This window comes from Oryza sativa, chromosome 6 (genome assembly GCF_034140825.1).
Source record: "Oryza sativa Japonica Group chromosome 6, ASM3414082v1".
Classification (NCBI taxonomy): domain Eukaryota; kingdom Viridiplantae; phylum Streptophyta; class Magnoliopsida; order Poales; family Poaceae; genus Oryza; species Oryza sativa.
The window spans coordinates 19,756,888-19,776,892 of record NC_089040.1 but is presented as its reverse complement, the minus strand read 5'-3'; the positions used below and the strand labels follow the sequence as shown (position 1 = coordinate 19,776,892).

The following is a 20,005-nucleotide window of genomic DNA, read 5'->3' as shown; positions in this document are numbered from 1 at the left end:
GCACGGCCGACGGGAGGCGGCGCGCCCGCGCCCCTATGGTCGCCGGCGGCGGCCATAGGCACGGCGGAGCGGCGGCCGAGAGAGGGGAGGGAAGGGGGAAACGAAATGGCGGTCCTCGGCTCACCCCGGGTCGACGGCGACGACGGGAACGGCGACCGAAGCGGAGAGAGGCGGCGGCGCGGCTCAGGTCGACGAGGACGGCGGTGCTCCGGCGGTCGGCGGGCGAAACGGAGGAGTGGACGAGGTCGACGAGAACGCGGCGAAGCCGAAGGAGGCGATGCCGAAGCGGGAGGAGGTCCGGGGCGACGACGGCGGCGAACCGGAGCTCGGCGGCGACGGCGGAGAGAGAGGACGACGGCGCGGGCTCGATTCCGACGGGGAGAGAAAGCGGCGAGTGGCGGAAACGGAGGAGGGAGGCATGGGGAGCGTTTAAATAGGGTTGGGAGTGAGAGAGGGCGGCCGGAGGGGAAGGAAATCGGCGCGGCGATCTCGGGCTCCATTGATGCGCCGGCGAAGTTCGCGGGAGTAAATCCGAACGAATCCGAGAGAGAGAGAGAGGGAAAAGTGGGGGAAAGAGGGAGGGAATCACGGGGAGTGATTTCCCCCTCTTTATGGCGCGCGGGGACGGCGGGATGCGGCGGATTCGGCGGCGGCGGCGGCGCTAGGGCACGGGCGGGCGGCGGGAGCGGCGGAAGGTAGGGGATGACGGGTGGGCCCCACCCGTCAGCGAGGGTGGCGGGCGGGCCCGCCCGTCAGCGGCACGCGCGCGGGGGAAGGCCGATGGGCCGCGGGGGAGAGGAGAGAGAGGGAGGGAGATGGGCCGAGCCGGCCCAAGAGGGGGAGGGGGGGGGGAAAAAAAGACTTTTTAGGGTTTTTCTTTTTATAAAATCATTTTAACTTTGTTTATTTCTTAATAATTATTATTTGTGCTCTGAAAATTCCACTAAAATTTGAGGGCTCCTTTTAGACCAAGGAGAATTTAACAAAAATTCTCCGGGTCACATTTGAATTTTTCTTGTTCGTATTTTAGTGTTTGCCAATTTCTTTTCGAATTTTAATTAATTCTATTATTCCTTTTAGCGAATGATTTTTAATTCGGGATGAATTTATCAGGACGTGACAGAAATCCTTAAATATGAGCTCGTCGTTGTCAGGACGTCCCAAAGCCTAGGTGGTGCAACGCTCCAAGGCATGTCGGCGCGAAATATCTGGATGGATGGGGTCTCAAATAAAGCCCAAATAAATACGGTAACCATCCAACCTCATTGCAGACCCCGACATGTCTTGAAGAGTGCACTACATAGGCTCTAAGCCATCGGATATGAAATAGAAGACACAACCGTTGGAATAGCCACACCAGCCATCTACGTCATACGCCCGTCAACCACTCGATGTTGGCGACCAAAAGCGTACTCCAGAGACTCGATCTCAACAAAGGCATATTCCCCGGTTATCTCAACCATTTCAAACCCATCCTCATGTGGGACTAGTTGCCCAGGAATGCAACATAGTCTCACATAAATCATCTCAAGCATGATATCCAAATAATAAGTGGTTCTAAGCAATAAGCATAAATAGTCTTAATAAGGTTCTAAGTAGTACTTGGCGACAAGCCATAAATATTGGTTCATGCGGTAAGCGTGCTACCCAAAAGCCCATGGGCAAACCGACTAGGGTAAATCCCTAGTTAGAACCATCCTGAAAATCTGCAACATCACAAGCTGCATCAAACTCCTCATCCAAACAGTCATTACCTGCAGCGGGGTCTGAGCAAAAACAAGTAAAAGAAGGCAAGAAATCAGTACATTAATCAAATTAATGTACTGGCATTCGGAAACAATCCTAGCATACTACATGTTGGCCATATTCAAGGATAAGCAGTGTATAGGTTAATTTGCATAAATGCCAATTTTAGTTCACAACATTTTCCGCAACGGAATTTTATAACAATAGTATAGAGTAAGTAAAACTTGTAATGTCAATGAATAAATAACACACATCTACCCCTCAAGGTAGATCATCACCACTCACCGTCATCTCATCACCATTCACCGAACTTTACCCAAGTTCACAGCAAAACATTCCAACCATTTTCCAAGTTCACAAGAGTTTATCAAAATCACCGACTATACTCATGACACTTCACCATGCCGCTCATGACCGTGAGCACGGCTAATCGATTAGTTTTAGACTCTGCAAAGTTTGTACAACTTTTAAGCCCACATGATATGAATCGCTCTAGTTTGTCCGATACCCGTCGGTATCACCACACTCTACACATTGAGTGTGATCTAGAGGTCATAACGAAACCGTTACATTGTTTATTGTCTAGCCTTGCACCAGCACGATGTGTGTTTTACCCACGCTACTAGCAAGCTAGCGCCACTAGGTAGCGGGCCCACGCTTTAACCTAGCGCCGTAAGGATCCCAGCCCGGAATCCCTCACGAGGCACGACACCGTTGTATTGGACAGACTACCCGCTCAAATCATCACATACCACATGTCATTAATCAATTTCATCATATCACAAACCATAGGAAGTTCCGATAAGTTACCAAAACCCGGTAACCCATACCCTTTGGACTACCAAGATGCAAGGCTAAACTCTAAACAACTTAATAGGTCGAGACCAGCCCATACTTAGCACATGTGGTTTGTACTGTTTTCATTAGTTGGTGACATAGAGTGGGGTCCTTAATCGACCCGGGCGAACGCTCTCCCTATCGGTGTACAACTACCACCATATGTACACCACTCGCCGCCCAAGTTTAAAAACAAGTTATCTCCATTTTCAGTTCACAATACTCACACATTTAAATTTCTGTCCAGCAACATCAAAATAACCATTTTCACATATAACATTTATCAAAACGAGTAATTTGCAAGGCGGTAACCGAATATAAGCATATAGCGGCAATATAAGCATAGTATAATCCCAAAGAACACAATAATTGTATTCAAAAGCACTTTATGGTTACAACCAGCAAGGATTCAATATTTCAAGGTGAATTATGCAGCAATTAGGTCATATCTACCATTCCCACATTTATATAATTTTTTTTACCAAAATTAATACTAGCTAACGTATGCATGTTTGCAATAGAATTATTTAGCCCAATAAAGCATAGGATCAATGTGATCAAAGGAGGGGCAAACTTGCCTTCGTCTGCAAACTCCTGAACCTGGTCGTCAACAAACTCACCCTCTTCTTCTTCGACGTATTCTTCCTCTATACAAAATACGCGTATACGATAAATACAAAAATGCATAAAAACCAAAATGCAAGAAAATGCATGAAATTTATGCAGTGAGTGTGTGCTGGTCTCAGGTGGTCTCTGGTGAAGGAATTTTTATTTTATCACTTTTTATTTACAGAGATATGCATTTTACAATTAAAAAGGTTTAAAAAGGGCTATGTTTTATTAAGCAGCATTTTTGTACAGAAGTGAACAAAATTCCTTTTACAAAGTTACAGAGAATGATTTTAGAAAGTTAAAAGAAGTGATTTCACAATTTTTAGAGCTATATTAAATTTGTTATGGATTTAACAAGTTCTAGGCAACATTTATGGCAAAACAAAAATAAAGGAAAAGTTTGTAGAGAAAGTACCCAGTTTTATATTTTCGTAAAATATTTCACAGCTTTATGGATCTAACAAAACTGGTTTCACAATTTTTGAAGTTAAAATGAATGTTCTACAAATTTTAGAAGTTCTGCTTATTCTCTGCTTTAAACCAAAATAGAAATCAATTTTCGAAATTGAATTCCAGCCGGGTCGACAGGTCAGTGAAAGGAGATTTGTAGAGAGGCCCTCAGAAGTTGGGGGAATCATCCCGCACTCCTTCTGCCACCTGGACAGCAAACTTTATTAAGAGTCCCTATTCTTTTGTTTATTTCCATCAAGATCCTGCTATAGTAATATGAGTCATGGCAGTTTTCAGATTGGACCCTAGATCAAATTCAAGAAATGAAGTCCCCAGCTAGCTCACATCAGGAGCAGCCATGGCTGAGCTCGGTCTACGGCTCACCGGCGGTGATCGGTGGATCGAATCGGTTTGAGCACAAAAGAGAAAATATATAGAACGTTCTTGCGCATCCATGAGTGGTGGTGGTGAGGGAAATGGTGGTCTGTAGCCCATAGAACATGAGCTACAGCGGTGGTGTGTCTCGGTATGCCCATATATGTGCATGCAGAGGCTTGGTTAGTGCAAAAGGGTTAGTGCATGTGCTCTCATATGGTACCAGGGTGCTCACCAAGCAGAGAAACGGAGGCAGCAAGGTCCAGGGAGCGGCGGAGACGGTGGTTGATGGCCAACGGCGGCAAAACTCCGGCGTCGACGTCGCCGGGTCGACTCAAGGCGCGAACTGTAACTTTTAGAGTACGGGGGTGTTAGGGATGAGCCACAGAGGGTGCATGCGCGAGAAATCCAGCGGAAACTCACCGGAGCTTGGTGTTGCTTCGGTGGTGAGGAACGGCGGCCGGAGCGGCGTCGGCGGTTCGGGTGGCCGGCGGCAAGGACGGTGACGCCCACCACGTGCTCGACAGGTTGGTCCTAGGGCAAAATGGGTACGGGTGAGCTCGGCGTGAAGCGTAGGTCACGTTCCATAGATGGGAAGAGAGAGGGACTCACCGGGGATGCACGGCGACGACGGCTAAGTCGCCGGAGCCGGGGAGGATGGCCGAGCTCTAGGCATTCTGTGCGTGGGGTGTGTTTTCTTGGACTTGGAACGCGATGTGGGGAGTGTGCTGTTGCTTCTGGTGCTTAGGCTTGGGAAATAAGGAAGAGTGGAGTGGGGGAGTGAGAGAGAGAGAGAGGTGGCTGGTGCACTCATTGTGTTCCTTGAGCATCCATTGGGCATGGGGGACGGTGTTTGCTGTGAGGGGAGAGTGGGAGGCTGTCATATGGGTCCCAGGGGGTGTGGGGCCCACTGTCAGTGAAAGATTCGAAAATAGCCTTGGAGGCCAAGTCAAAGAGGGTTGCCTGCCAAGGATCTTTGGAAGGGATTCAAGGTGGATTTTGTGCAGCAAGAAATCTGGGCTAGGTATCCTCTTGGTCTGGGGTGATGTGGAGAGTAAATGTGCTGAAGTGGGTTGAGTTAGAAGTCTCTAGTTTAGGTTTGATGGAGTGATGAACATGTATTGACAGTGTTGGTTAGCAGCAGTTGACAGTGTAGTTAGCAGTTGATTGGATTTTTGGAGGGAGAGAAGAAAGGGTTAGAGAGTGATCCAGGGTGTGCCACTCCTCAGGGTGTTAGAAGAAAGTTAATAGAAGACTTTGGCTGAAACCAAACATCAAAAAGAGGTTTTGAAATAAATTTTACAGAGAGAGCAATTTTGAATCTGCTAAGCAGTTTTTCAGGATTTTGGAGAGATTAAAGTAGATCATCAAGTTAGCAAACCTTATTGAAAACTCTGAAAATTTGTGGGTTGATTTCTGACATATCAATGTATTTTTGAGAATTTTTGTGGAATTTTTGGATGCATATAATTTACCAGATTAATTGTTTTTGTGACTCTAGGCCTATCAAGATGCATGTGATGATGAGATGATTATCTACCCTATAATTGAACAAATGGTTTTACTCATTTACTCATTCATCATATCACACATCTAACGGTGTAAAATCAACTCATGAGTTAGATCGGACGTCCTAGATGCGCGCGTCGCACCTCATCCTCTCTCTCTCTCTCTCTCTCGCCTCTGCCGCAATCGACGCAATCACCGCTGCTCCTTCCCCCTCCCCCCACCACCGGCGAAACCCAGACCCACGCCGATCCCTTGCGCGCCGCCACCAGGGCCCTCTCCGCCGCTCCACAGCGTCGCCAGCTGATAGTCCCGAGGAACCCCCCCCCCCCCCCGCCCCCCGGGTATCGTCCGCGGCTTCCACCGATCCCTCTCCCCTTCTCGCATGCACCGCGCCGCCACACATCCTTCTTAGATACCTAGACCGAGCGCTCGCCATCGCCGTCACGCCGATCCTCCGCCTCTCGTGTTGCCGACGCCCCGCCATTGCCCGCATCGATCGGCGCCACACATAGGTGCTGCCTTCGTGGCTTAGTGCCGCCTGGGAGACGATATCCGCGAAGTACGTGATGCACTGATGCACCCCTCTGCTGATGACCACCGGGACAACCTATGCGGAGCTGCGTAGCACGCCCCCCTTTCCCCACCGCTGCCTCTTTCCCCAACGACTTCACTGTTTTCTAGATCTGTGACGCTTGGATGTTGACGACGACGCTGTCACGGGCTCACGGCGCTCGGCCATGTCTGGGATGTGCAAGCCAGTTTCCCCTGCTCGATGGGCGTCATGTCCAGGGATAGCTGATGCGGCAGGTTACCTAATCTCTTTATCCACATTTCCTTGTACATATAATTTGTTTCCTTTTGATATTCATCTAATTGAGTTTATAAGCTTTATTGTACAGTTCATGTGAACACTATAAATCTGCATCACCAGATTTAAACAAGACATTAAGGTTAATGAAATGTAATCTTTTAGCAAGAGCAACTCTGTCTTTCGTATCAATTTAGATTTAATTACAGAATATATTTCAAGTGTAGATGTGTGCGGTGTGCCTATATAAGGGCTTCTCTATCTTTGTAATCTTTTAGTTTGACATTCATTTGCACAACTTTATTAGGTTAACGCTGCAAGCTGCATTGGTTTAAGGGTGCTTTCTTACTACATGCTACACAAGATTCTTGTTGCAGGGCTGCTTGTCTGAATGCAAGTAGTACCGCATTAGGCTCTCAGTGTTCCAGCGTACTGCTGTTTCACACATCAAAACTGTTTCAAGGGAAATTCAACACAATATCCCATTATTCTGAAGAACAGAACTGTTTGCCCACAAAACATTTCTACTATGATAAGATAGGTGTTCTAGCGTGTAAACGGTTGTATGTTCTGAAATAATCGCTTCTGTTATGATAAGATAGGTGCTCTTGGCAAGTAGACTCTGCTTACATGTTCTCTCTAAATTCACAATTGCTCACTGTAAAAGAAACACTGTTTCCTGAATCTGAAATCTTCTTCCATGATTAAGTAGGCTAAGCTTGATATTTTATCCAAACCTTTAGTTGGCTAAAATGATATATTTATCTACATATGACTAGATGTTGTGGCGTCTTAATTTTGCTTTTTACCAGGACAACTGGTTAAGGGAAATATAAAGCACCTGCTGCATATGAGGAGCACCAAAAGTAATATGTAGAAGGCCGTGTGTGGAATTTTGCTACAAACGCAAGATTTCTGCAGTGGAATTTGGTTGTGTTTCTTCATCTACTGGTTGGATGCGGAAGCTTATCATGCAGGTAAACGTCTGCTGCTACTCAGAGTAGAAGCATCTCTGCAAGATATTTCTTATCCATTTTCATGTCAATACTCATAAGGTGCAATTGAACCATGATGCATAAATATCTTTACAACTATATCTGAGAAGGAATTGTTGATAATTTGTTTCTGTTTCAGTAGCCAAATTGCTGAAAAGTAGAAACATTGGTATTCAGGCGAAGGTATTCCAACTTTACTTTTGGGTAGTTTGTGAATATGGGTTCATTTATGCAAACCAGAAGTGGAAGTGGGACTCATAAGATATTAGTGTATAATCTGCGATACATGTACTTGAAGTGGAAGTGAATGGCATAATGGCTTTGCTTAAAATTAGTTTCAATATGGCATGATACGAGATGCCATTGTCAGGACACTTATTTAAGCATGCCATTGCATGATATATATATCTGTTCTTCACATCCAGTACACCGGCAGGTACTCCTTAATTTCATTTCATTGAGCTTTTGTACAATGGTTCTCAGAATTTTTTTTTGTTATATTCCTTAATGGCTTCACTCAAATGCTTCTTGCAGGGGAAGAAGAGTTATATGCAGCCCATTTAATTTCTAAGATTTTTGTAGACAGCATCAGATAGTACTGTTTGTTGTTTGCCATGGAGGTGCGGCAGCAGGGCAAGTAGGAACACATGTATACTCCATTCCAAACTTATAACTTCACTAGGCCATGCAAACTTGGATAAAATAAGTTAAGTATTGGATGGATGGAAGTTGCTTCTATCTATACTATAAAAAACCCTTGTAGCTGATTCGGTGTGGGTTGTTGCGCCCCTCGAAGGTACTCTTGGCAGCCACCGTGTATTGATCTGATCGTCTTGATCACAGACACTGAAACTTTATAGCGGTGACTTTTTTCGGTGGATTAATTTGTTAAATCAAATACCACATATATTAAGGTAAGGTCAGGAAGGCTGCGGCTTCCACTTGATTGGTACTCCATAATAGTGCCAAGTAAAATCAGTCTCACTCTGTAGTGGTAGTTGAATGAAGTTCAGTTCCTTATAGTATATGTTGCTTTTCAGATTTTTGTTTACTTCTCATTCTGTCAGACCAAATCATTCTACAGAAGAAACAAATAGCACATATTTTATTAGTCTGTAGAGAAACTTGCCTTTGCAATGACATAGAATGTACTGATACAATCAATACATAGTGTAATGAGATGTATATATAAGATTAGGGCCTGGAATGTGTGGGAAGTAAAGTGGATTGGGACATGGTCTGAATCCAACGATTAGAAAATTAATGTTAGGGAAGATAAACATACAAATATTATACAGATAATTTTCTAAAGCTATGTTTCTTGACATCACTTGTTCTGGATAAATATGTATCTCACATTCAGTGATAGCATGTTTATCTTTGTCTCTTGCTGATTAGGGTTGCATTATTTTAGTTAACATATTTCCTGTACAGAAGAGATACTGGATGGTATATTTATCTTTGCCTCTTGCCGATCAGGGTTGCATTGTTTTGATTAACAACATATTTCCTATATAGAAGAGATATGTAATAACACTGAAACTCATTAGGTCTTTATATTAAAAGGACATATTTCTTAGAAGAGAGCTTATCTAAGCATGGAAGCATGGTTGAGGCCAAAAATGGCATTGGAAGAGAGCTTGTCTATGCATGGAAGCAGGGTTGAGGCTGTGCTGTAGCATGTAGGTTGACAACTTGACAATGTTAAATGAAGGTTGTGCCAAAGTGGCGGATGCTACGACGAAGCAAACATATTAAAATTAATAAAGTTGTAGCAGTAGAAAGATAATATGAGGTAATACTGCATTTCTTTTTTTCTGTACACATGATGACTCAACTATAATCAAAGGATGTAGCTGGCTATTTATACTTCAGATGGCCTTGATAGAACTTTTGGCTCGCGGAAGGATGTATGCCGCTGGAAAGCAGAAACGCATCAGGAATGGCTTGCAGCTTGCTGACAAATACTTAGCTTGAATGCTTGAATCAGCGATAACCAAAAGAGTATTATAGTCACGGCGGTATTTGATAATGCAAATCAAATAATCAAAAGACAATATATGTTTCAGTAAAGGAGATTGATTTAAGACATGCAAAAGAAGTAATAATGATAAGAAGAGTTATATATTTTGTTGTTAATACGTCCTGTTATAAATATTTGAGGTTTACTCTCCAGCAGGGTTTACAAGAAAAATCAAACTTATTAGACTGGCAAAAATGTTTGGTTTTGTGTTTTCAGCAAGTTTAAAAATTCGAACTGACTTTAAATTTTTGACAAAATTCAACCATATTTTACCAGAAGTCAATGTTTTTTTTGTAGTAATCAGTTGGGTCGTTAACGGTGCATACTTACCAAAAAAAGATTCATACTTGTCTATCTTAATTTCTTGAGGAATAACTCAACCATTCTTTTTTGTGTGGATATGCATTGTCCTCATACAGTGTATATTGAATTGATTAGATATAATCATTGATGATCTTGAATAAATAATTTTAAGTTATATCATAATATTTTTTTTTGATATATGACCTTCATATAGTGTATATTAAATTGATTAGATATAATCATTGATGATCTTGAATAAATAATTTTAAGTTATATCATAATATTTCTTTTTTATATATGACCTTGGACTGAAAGCTTAAATGGACAGATTCTAGGAAAATTATTTTCATTGCAGTCGAATTTTAATAACTTATTAAGAAAAAATGTTATGACACCGTAACGTTAGTACGGACATATTACTATTAAGATCCAAAAACAATTAAAATCACTCCACAACCACATGATGCATTTAAATTAAATTTAGTTCTCAGGTTTATAGGCTTGGGTATGTTACAGTCGTGGTGTAGATTTGAATGCCAGTTAAATTTTAACTGATATTACCTGTGGCAATAATAGTTAAAGTTTTACTTCTAGCCGATAGTTAAAGCTTTTGGATACACCACGGAGAATTTTAGTGTGTTTGCTACTAATAGTTATTTTTAACTATTATTACGGGCACACGTACGAGTAAGTATACATAGATTTTCTTGAATCCTTTTATTTAATCTCAGCAGATCGATGGTCAGGATGGGAATGGCGAGTAATTCTTTAACTTAATGCTTCGTAAACTTGGATGGATTATGTACAGGTTGCCCCCTATACGCGAAACTAGTTTTTTTTTACTCATCATCGGGTTCGTGCCTGCAAGATTGATTTGTGCTTTTGAGAGTAATTTTTTTAACTAATATTCTGTTCTTCCAGTGAAGCAAGCTACGTCCGTTTGTTGGGCAATTGCTTGACTCTTCACGTAATAACCTTTGAAGTGTTTGAAAACATTAGGCGGGATGAAAAAGGAGTTATTTTTTTAACTTTACTCACAGTGGAAACACGGATTCTTTTTCCTCATAGATAGTGGGGTATACATGTTCAGTTAAAAAGTAACTTGTGTGTTGACTCTGGTGAATTCATTGAATGTACCTTGCCGAAGTCAGGACCTTATTGGTTGTGCTAGGCGAGTTAAAAATTGACTCCAATAGGAGGAAACACAAAAAATAGGGTTTTTGTTTTTCAGACTAGTGGATTGAAGTTGACAGGTACCAATAGTCATAATGCATGCCGAGCAAAAACACATGTCAGGATATGCACCAACCTTGACATTCTATAAGGGGTCATCACACTAACCAGTACCATTCGAAATGTACAGTGACAAACACCAAAAGAAACATATATAGTGAGACCACACTAGTTCTAAGCTATGGTAAAGACATCATGTATCCCAATGAAAAAGTTTTTCCAAAAAGGTAAAGCATGACTGTTTTTTTAGGCCGCAGGATCGATAACATCAGTTCCGCGGAACTTCTAGATATCGGAATGGAGAGGCGCGGCTTGGTTGTACTCGCTGAACATCAGCTGGTGCAGGGTGCTTGACCGGACAATCACCGAGTCAGTCTGCAAAACACATGTTGGACGTGAATTGGTATAGAATAGTGTGGAAATGAACGACGAATGAGTCAGTATACAAATGTAAGGGGGTGATTGCTATAGTTACCGGGATGGAAAGATTCTCGATGGATTCCATGTTGCCGTCGTAAGCCTCCATGAACCGCATGATATAGAAGGCGCAGTCGATGGAGCAAATTTGTATTTTTGGGCACTCCATCATGTTCTTCCTAAAGCCGCCGAACCTGCAGAAGCTCTTCGGCACTACCGCCTGCAGCGCATCGCTCAGACGCTTGACGATGCGTTTGGCCAACGCACCATGGTGGTCGCTTACCAGTGTTCCGAGCAAAGTGTAGTTGTTTGTATCCATTATGTCAACCAGCCTGTGTGCAATGTTGATTGCATCTAGAGACCAGTGATAGTGGTGGAGCACAGGAACCATTATCTGTCCATTCAGTGTTTGGAAGTAAAGAAACGAAACTTACAATAGCATTGCTGGGTTTAAAAGATGCTCGATGCAGGGGAAAAAAGTAGACATGGCATTAGTCTTTATGCAAAAATTAATAACTAACCAATGCTGGATGTAGTCGCGCAAGTTTCCGGCCAAAGCATCAGTGGAAAATTTGTATCTTTCCATTTTGTTTGATAAAATCAATGTTCAGGAGAAACTGCAAAAAAAAAAAAGTGTGGCCATGTGTTGGTGTGAACCAAAAGAGTCACATCTCGCGAAAAAAAAGAACAGAAAAACAATCATGTTGCTGCACCGTACGAAAAAAAGGAATACAGTAGAAATTGGCGTTATTCACGTTACTGATATGGAAGTCGGAATGAAAATCCTTTTTCCATAATTATCTAGCCTGTACTTCATGTCATCCTTGAATAGAATCGAGCTGAACACGTCTATGAAAAGCTCCTCTGTCAGGCTCCCGTCGGAGAACGATTCCAGCACATTGTTTCCATACGCAACAGAGCTGTCGATCTCTAGCAGTTTCACGCTGCAAGCATACCAGAAATATTAACATGTAAACCCGTAATCTAAGCAAGGAAAAAAAAGGTGGTCCGCGAAAAAATATGATGCACCATATGCACATCATCAAGGTGATGATGAACACCAACCTGTCCATACGACCACCATTGGTCAGTAAGAAGTGCCTGAGCTGGATGCTAAGCGACACGTCCGATGACGGCATACCGGGGCCAACAACCACCGGCGAAACAAATATTGCCGGCTCTTGTATGAACCGCTTTGGCAGAGACCATGGCGTTGAATTTACGTCGTTGGTGTCAGGCATGGTCTCGGGCAAAAGCTGCCAAAAAAACACAATAATTGTGTAAGGGGAAAAAATGTTAACCGAAAGTAGAGGACGATCGGACAAAGTATAATTTTAACTGCCATCTACCTGTGTATCGCTGTATGAACCATCAAAGCACAGCACAATATAAGAGTTGACTGCTCCTTTGATATGTAGCAAAAGGACAGATAGTTGTAAACTTGGGTAAGAAAAGGTTTGCAGTTAAAAGATAACTACCAGCTGTGTCATTGTGATAAGTATAGTACAGAGTTTTCCTGGTATTAGTTAATTTTTTCCTTTAATTTTTGGTAGATTGTGCTATAGCAGATAAAAGTTTGTGATGATCCTAACAAAAATAATGAACTAAAGAGTTTAGTTCAAATTTTACTCATAATGATATTTTCTTGATTTCTCATCCATTTCCAGTGAGGTTGTTTATTTGAACCACTAGCTTAGTGGTTCCTTGATCAGTGAAGTTAATAAATGACTATCTTACTGCAGTTTGCAACTGGAGAAAACACCTCACATATTGCCTCAGAATTAAACTTTTGGTGCGTACTGTTTGACCAAGCAGACAATCCCTAAGTGCTCATGCTCAAGTTGATGACAAAAAAAAATGTGTCCAGAGGAAACCCAAACTACGAGAATATGATTTGATGCAATGAAGCACAAGTGAACTCGACGAATGGGATGTTTGAGAATACAACCACGGAGAATGTAGGAGCCCCCTCGAGCCTGCAAATCTCCTTGATTTTCTCGTTCACTTGTGTGTCGATCATGTCCGTGTCCGGCGGTAGAACAAATGACGGTGACGGCGTGACGGAAAGAAATTGCGAGGCTGCGAAGTAATGAAATGTACTACAAGGATATCACTTTGCTGATGTATGTATAACGATATAATGGGTAACTAATTCTCCTTACATCGCGTGGTATCTTCGGCGTGGGGCAGCTCAGTTGTTTCCTCCGTCGGGTGAGATTGTTGTTCACCGGCACTAGTAGCATGTTCCATATGAATGCCGGTTGAAGCAACTGGATCAATACCAATCGCACACACAGCCTCGACGCCTAGTGTGTCTTCCACGGTGTCTGGCGCCTTGGATCTTGAGCGGCAACTTCCTCAGTTGTGAGGGGTGCGCTGTCCGTGGGGGTGGTGTGCGCTGTGTCAGAACCGGTGAGTCAGCAATCCAAGACTGGGCCTGATCTGCTGCATCATGACGCACAGGAGGTACGTAGGGCACAATTTGCATGCATGGGCCGGCTCACTTGCGTGGGATCGTTAGGGTGATCTGTGTGTTGATCAAGCAAACTCGGTTTAGCGACGCACCCATGCTGCTGCAGCTGCTATTGCTGCTGCTCATCCTCTTCATTGGGATTGGTTTCGGCGCCGGTGGGTTGCACGTTGCTTTGCCTCCGGTTGACTTCTTGGCATCGGGCGGGCTGAGGCACAATGGGTTGGGGTGCTGCTGCTCTGTTTGCTTGTGGCGCATCAATTACACGCTGACATAGCATATGCTGCTTGTCAACAACTATCCTGAAATGGCGCTCGATCTCCACTGCACTCTCTTTCGCCTGCCTGTCGTACTCGGCAATGGATTCTTGCAAGCTACTCCTCTGTTCATTAGGCAACCCACCTAGGTGTGGCCAGATGATGGCAGACATATTTGGGAAGGTGTACGCCGGCGCCCTGATGGCTTCAACCATTGGCCCCTTCCCCTTGCCGGGTTGCTTGATAGCATAGCAAGTGCTCTCCAACGGTCGCAGCTGTGAGGTACAAACAGCGCGTTAGTAAAAAAAAATGTATATGCAGGATTACCAACGAATATACGATAATAGGGGTGCATTGAAAGCTATATAGAAATGAAAATGCAAGTGCATTGTTCAGGAGCCCTCATGATAACTTTATGATTGGGTTTTAGTGTACAAATTTAGTGATCATTAAAAATACCCGCGTACGCCGGCCCCAGTGTATGTGAGCACATGAATTTTTATTAATGGAAAGGAAAATGGGGAAGAAGGAATGTGAAACACTTACAGGGAGGTTGCAAAACGGGGGCGTGCCATCCCCTCCAGCTTCCTGATCCGCACTAACCAGCCGATCGACAATCTCCTTAGTATACACGTGTATACGAGGGGTGAACACTAGATCGAGACCAACGTCTGTTGGTGGGAGTATGTTGTCAAGATATAATAACTGTGCAGGAAGGTAGAATGTTAGTGAGCATTGCATCATATCCAGTAAACCGGCAGCAGGCAATAAAGCGTCATTTTGCGAGTAAGAATTTGGGCCAAACAAAGTATAAATGAGAAAAAGGGCTTACCACCGGTAAGACGACGCACGAGGCTATTGACGATGTCGGGTTCTGACGCCAACACCTGATGTTGTCACTCAAAGCTCGGAACATAGCCGTAGACAAGTCAATGGCAGCGACCCGGTCGAGATCGGCGGCAAGCCAGACATCACTCTTGGGGACAAAAAAGTCAGTTCTTGGAAGTAGGAGCTTGAAACATCACGGATAACTCTTATCCGTGACGGGTCTTAACTATGACCCGTCATAGATGAGTTTGGGTCTTTTATTTAGGCCCGATAAGGATGACGGTCGTCCGTGATGGTGGCTGACCCGACACATATGACTTTTCACATTAATAACCTTTGGTTCGTGACAGTACCCCTCGCCGACACAGATAAGGCTTCCCGCCTATTACAGATGAGCTATCCTGAGCTAGTGAACCAATCTGAACTGTTGTGACTACTACAAAAAATAGTTTTCGCTGGCGGCCAGCTGGCCAGAGGTGCTGCCAGTGAGTTGTCACGCCCGGAATTTCTATCCAAAATTCTAAACGCTTACATGTATGTAAACCCTCGTCCAGGAATCAGCCGAGGCACACAATAACAAATTGATAATAGAGTACAATTATTACTCTAATTAATAAGCGAATAAAATGTCATTACAGAGGTAGATAGTTCCTCTCAATCAATAAAGTTCTGAGCAGCGGAAAATAAAAGAAACAGCGCAGGCGACTCCTCTTCACAGGTAGCTTGACCAGGGCTACACCTAATCATCCACACCATTAGCATCACTGTAGAACTCCTCCTCTGATGAATGATTGCAAGGTGAGTATATGACATACTCAGCAAGCCACGCAGCAAATATGCAAGTGCACAGGATAACAAAGGATGGCATAGTATAGTCTCATTTGCATAAACAGCATTTAATAAGCAATTGAGAAAATAGTAAAACAGTTGAGTAATTAAACAATATTAAATCAACACTATACAACACACCCGTGTTGCATAGGCCCAACCATTCTGAACAACCAATCCCGGCTGCACAGTTCTATCTCCAAACCAGGAATATACCATTCCAAACCAGGAGCTAAACAAGTTATTACCAATTACAACATTATTTATTACGGTGAGAGGTGTGAAACTAATCACGAAAGACATTGTTAGACCCGCCCATAACCGCGGGTACGGCTATTCGAATAGTTTAAACTCTAGCCAGAGGTGTACCACTGTACCCACAAGACACAACCTCAACATCATGTCAACCATGCGTCGCGATACTTAACAAGTACCCGAATAGAGATTGTGACAATACCTCCTGCATAACACAATTCAAAGCAGTGCACCGTTCCCGGATCATAATCACCCCCTTATAAACAAGGTATGGACTCCCCAGCGACCCCGGTGGGCTTATCTCCGCCACTTCACAGTCTGGTGCTCTACTATGAACCATACTATACAGAAAGTAAAGCCGTTGCCCACGCTGGTTTGTGGATGGCACGGTAAATGTTTCACAACCGAAAATCGTGAACCGGTCCTTAATTGTCATGAGCACAACCATCAAAACCATATGCTCACAACCCACCATTATCAGGTTTTAGTTGGCAAATTAATTACTTAACCAATCATGATTAACCATCATGAGCTATCATTAAGCCATCATTAAATAATAGTGAAGCATAAGTTATCCCACTAGTGTGCAATTATATCTAATATCTAGCTGAACCAATGTATAAAGCTCAACTAGTCAAGTTATAATAACCCAAGGTATCAAAGAATAGGGTAATCAAGAACAAAAAGGGCTATAACAAAACAATAGGTTATTTCCACCCAATGACATTCAAAAATAAATGCAGTAGTTGAATAAAAACAATAGCTTTAAACATGATCAACATGCTCAAAGGGTTGTTTGGGATCTGTGTGACTTGCCTTGCTGGCCTTGAAACTCTTCAAAATCTTCCCCTGTAAAATCGGACTCTCCGGGAACGTCGGAATCTAAAGAGAAAAGAACAAAATCACCAAAACAACACTTAAACAAGCATGAACAGTACATGTGGATATTTTTAACATGTAGATCTCAATTTTAGAAAAATTTAGAGACTTGAACCAACAAAATCCGAGCTAAGATAAATTAGTTATGAATTTTCAAAGATTAAATCGGATTAAATCATTTATATGGATTTTAATTGAATTATGACGCAATAATGAATTATTTTTGAAAAGGAAAAAGAGATTATTGCGTCAGCGGCTAGGGTTCACGGCGGCGGCTCACGGAAACGAACGGCCGGGATCGATCTATCCAAATCAGACGGCCGAGATCTAAACGGTCTACGACCGGTCTACGGCGGATGGCGTCGATGATGTCAGCGGTGACGTCATCACCGGCGACGGCTCGGACGGCGCATGCTCGCCGGCGAACGACGGCGCGGCGGCGCGAACGGACGGCACCTACGGGTTGCGGGCGACACGGCGAACTCACCGGTGACCAAAGTAGCGGCGGAAGATCAACGGACGGCGACGGCGTCGAGGAAGAAGCGGCGGCGTCCTTCGGCTTGACGACGACGGCGGTGCTTCGGCGACCTACAGAGACGACGGAGGGGTGGACGAGGTCGGCGACGACTTGACGATCACGATGGCGGCCTTCCCGAGCGACGACGACGACCGGAGCGGCGACGGCGCAAGGCTGGACGAACTGCGGCAACGGCGGCGCTAGGCTACACGGCGCTAGAGCTCTACCGGCGGCGAGAGACGAAGGCGAGGGTGGCGGCGGGTAGAGGAGACACCGGGGGTCCTTTTATAGGGGCTAGGGGGCCGCGGCGAAGGCCCACGGCGGCCGGCGGCGGTGATGGAAAGGTTAGGGTTCGGAGAGAGAGAGGAATCCGATTCGAGATCGAATCCACCGATTTCCAAACGATTTAGCCGACGATTCCAAAAGTGAAAAGATAGAGGAGATCTCGGGGATCATTTCCCCTCTATTAATTTCACCGGAAAAGGAAAGGGATGAACGAATTTGGAACGAGACGGCGGCGCGGCTCGGTTAGGGTTCGGGCGTGGCAGCTGCGCGAGGAAGACGAAGACTGACAGGTGGGCCCCACCTGTCAGCGAGCGGGACGCGCGCGCGCGGGCGGCGCTCGGCTGCGGGCTGACCTGGGCCGGGGAGGAGAGAGAGAGGTTTGGGCCGACTTTCGGCCCAAAGCCAAAAGAGAGATTTTTAAAACTTTTTCATTTAAATTATTCATGAAGTGCAATTCCATTTATTAAAAATACTTCCTTAGCTCAAATAAATCCCAGAAAAATCTAGGAACTATAGAATCAAGCAAAGTATTTAATAAAATTTTATGAAGCCCAATTTTATATTGGAATTTATTATTTAAAATTAGATCTTCTCTTCTAGGCTTTTAAAATTCATTTCTAATAATTCTAATTAAACAACAATTTATATATTTAAGATTTTTATGGTGCGACATGAGTAAAGTCCAGTGAGAATATTGTGTTTTCGCTGGCGGGTGGCTCGTCGCCAGCCAAAATCGAGTTTCGCAAGTGGATATGCTAAGACAACCGCTAGCAAAAATACCATTTTTGCAAGCGGCTAGATAAAATGGACCGCCAGTGAAAACAATTTTGGGTATAAAAAAATTTCAAAATCGGTGCCGCCGGCCGCCACAGCCGGAAGCACCGCCGGCTGCCGTCGCGACACCTCACCATGGCCGCCGCCTACCGAAGCCCGCACCACGGTATTCCAAACCGTAGAGGGGAGGGGGTTGGAATAGCCTTGCCATCGTTATCGTGGTTGCCGTCCTCGGCGCGGTAGACATCGTTGTCATTGTGGCAGCCGCCGCCGGATCCACCTCCTTCACGGTTGTGAAGGACAGCCCGAGCAACGCCGCCACCGGATCCGCACCCACCCTCCTGTCACCGTCGCTGCCCTCCCCGCCGGCCTCCCCCATTGTCGCGGCGGCTGATTCGGCGTCCACGGTCACTGCGGCGGCTGATCCGGTCTCCCCGTCGCCGCGGTGGTGGATCTGGCCACCCCCATCGTCACGGCGGTGGATCCAGCCTCCCCCGTTGTCGTGGCGGCCAGCAGCGAAGGAAGGCCGGTGGGAGACCGGGGGGGGGGGGGGAGGGAGAGGAGGCGTGGGCCATCGCAGTTTGCCGGCCGCCTGTCACCGCGCCGCTGCTGAGCCACCCCCTCCCCTGCACCGCTGCAGCCGAGCACCGCCACCCCGTGCCGCAGCCGAGCCACCCCCTCCCCCGCCGCCCCGTGCCGCCGAGTGCTGCCGTCGGGGCCGCCGCCGCTGCCTACGTGAGCCGCCGCTGCCGGTGGGGTGGGAGGAGGAGAGGAGAGTAGTGGATGGATTTGGATGGAGAGGAACCAGAAAAAAAGGAGGAGGAGGAGAAGCGAGTGGATGGATAAGGAGGTGGGCGGCAATTTTTTTTAAGGGAAACGCGCACGGTGATTTTTTTTAATGTGCGGGGATTTTTTTTAAGGACGATGCTGCCTAGTAACCGCCAGCGAAAATCAGTATTTTGACTGGCTGTCTTTTAAGAGATCGCTTGTAAAAACATAGGTATTTTTTCAAGCGGACTTTAAGCAAACGCTAGCGACAATTCATTTTCACTGGCGGTCCTAAACTCTCCATCTCTTAGTTACAATTTCACAAGCAGATTTCTTATATAACCGCCAGTAAAACAAATAGAGTACCGCCATGAAAAATATTTTTTCTAGTAGTGCGTGGCACATTTCAAGGATTCGGCCGCGTCCAGTTATAAAGTTTGTTGATGACAAGAAGTTGTACGTTGGTCAGAAACCTGCATTAGCTTGCAAATACCCAATCCTGATGTTCTCATGGATCGCTACTGTTGTGCTCGAGTGGGCTCTAATGCTACTGATATGTTTACATATATGTACCTATACTAACATGATATTTACTAGATGCTTCCAAGTTAATAAAAATATCTAGCCAATTATTAGCTGGATATGTTATACTATCATATCCATTGATCACTAAATCTATGTGTGTTTGTTATAGACAATACTAAAATCTGTCTATCCTACCCCACTTCTGAAACCCCCATCTACTTCTAAATCCCATCCGCGTGTTTCATCACTTCATGATGTAAAATAAAAGTATTAGTTGCCGGTCTATATGAATATTATAACACACACCGTGT

At 44.7% G+C, this 20,005-nt stretch overlaps 2 long non-coding RNA genes across 2 annotated transcripts; one reads left to right on the top strand and one right to left on the bottom strand.

Moving 5' to 3' along the window:
- Positions 1-3,161: 3,161 nt before the first annotated feature.
- Positions 3,162-4,750, bottom strand: LOC112939410 (uncharacterized). Its single transcript, XR_003243112.2, has 4 exons — positions 4,633-4,750; positions 4,444-4,554; positions 4,256-4,372; positions 3,162-3,230 (listed from the first exon to the last, which is right to left on the bottom strand). It is a non-coding gene; the product is annotated as an uncharacterized lncRNA (long non-coding RNA).
- Positions 4,751-5,667: 917 nt separating this feature from the next.
- Positions 5,668-8,230, top strand: LOC9271732 (uncharacterized). Its single transcript, XR_001546560.3, has 4 exons — positions 5,668-6,336; positions 7,150-7,314; positions 7,472-7,768; positions 7,867-8,230. It is a non-coding gene; the product is annotated as an uncharacterized lncRNA (long non-coding RNA).
- The last annotated feature ends 11,775 nt before the right edge of the window (positions 8,231-20,005 follow it).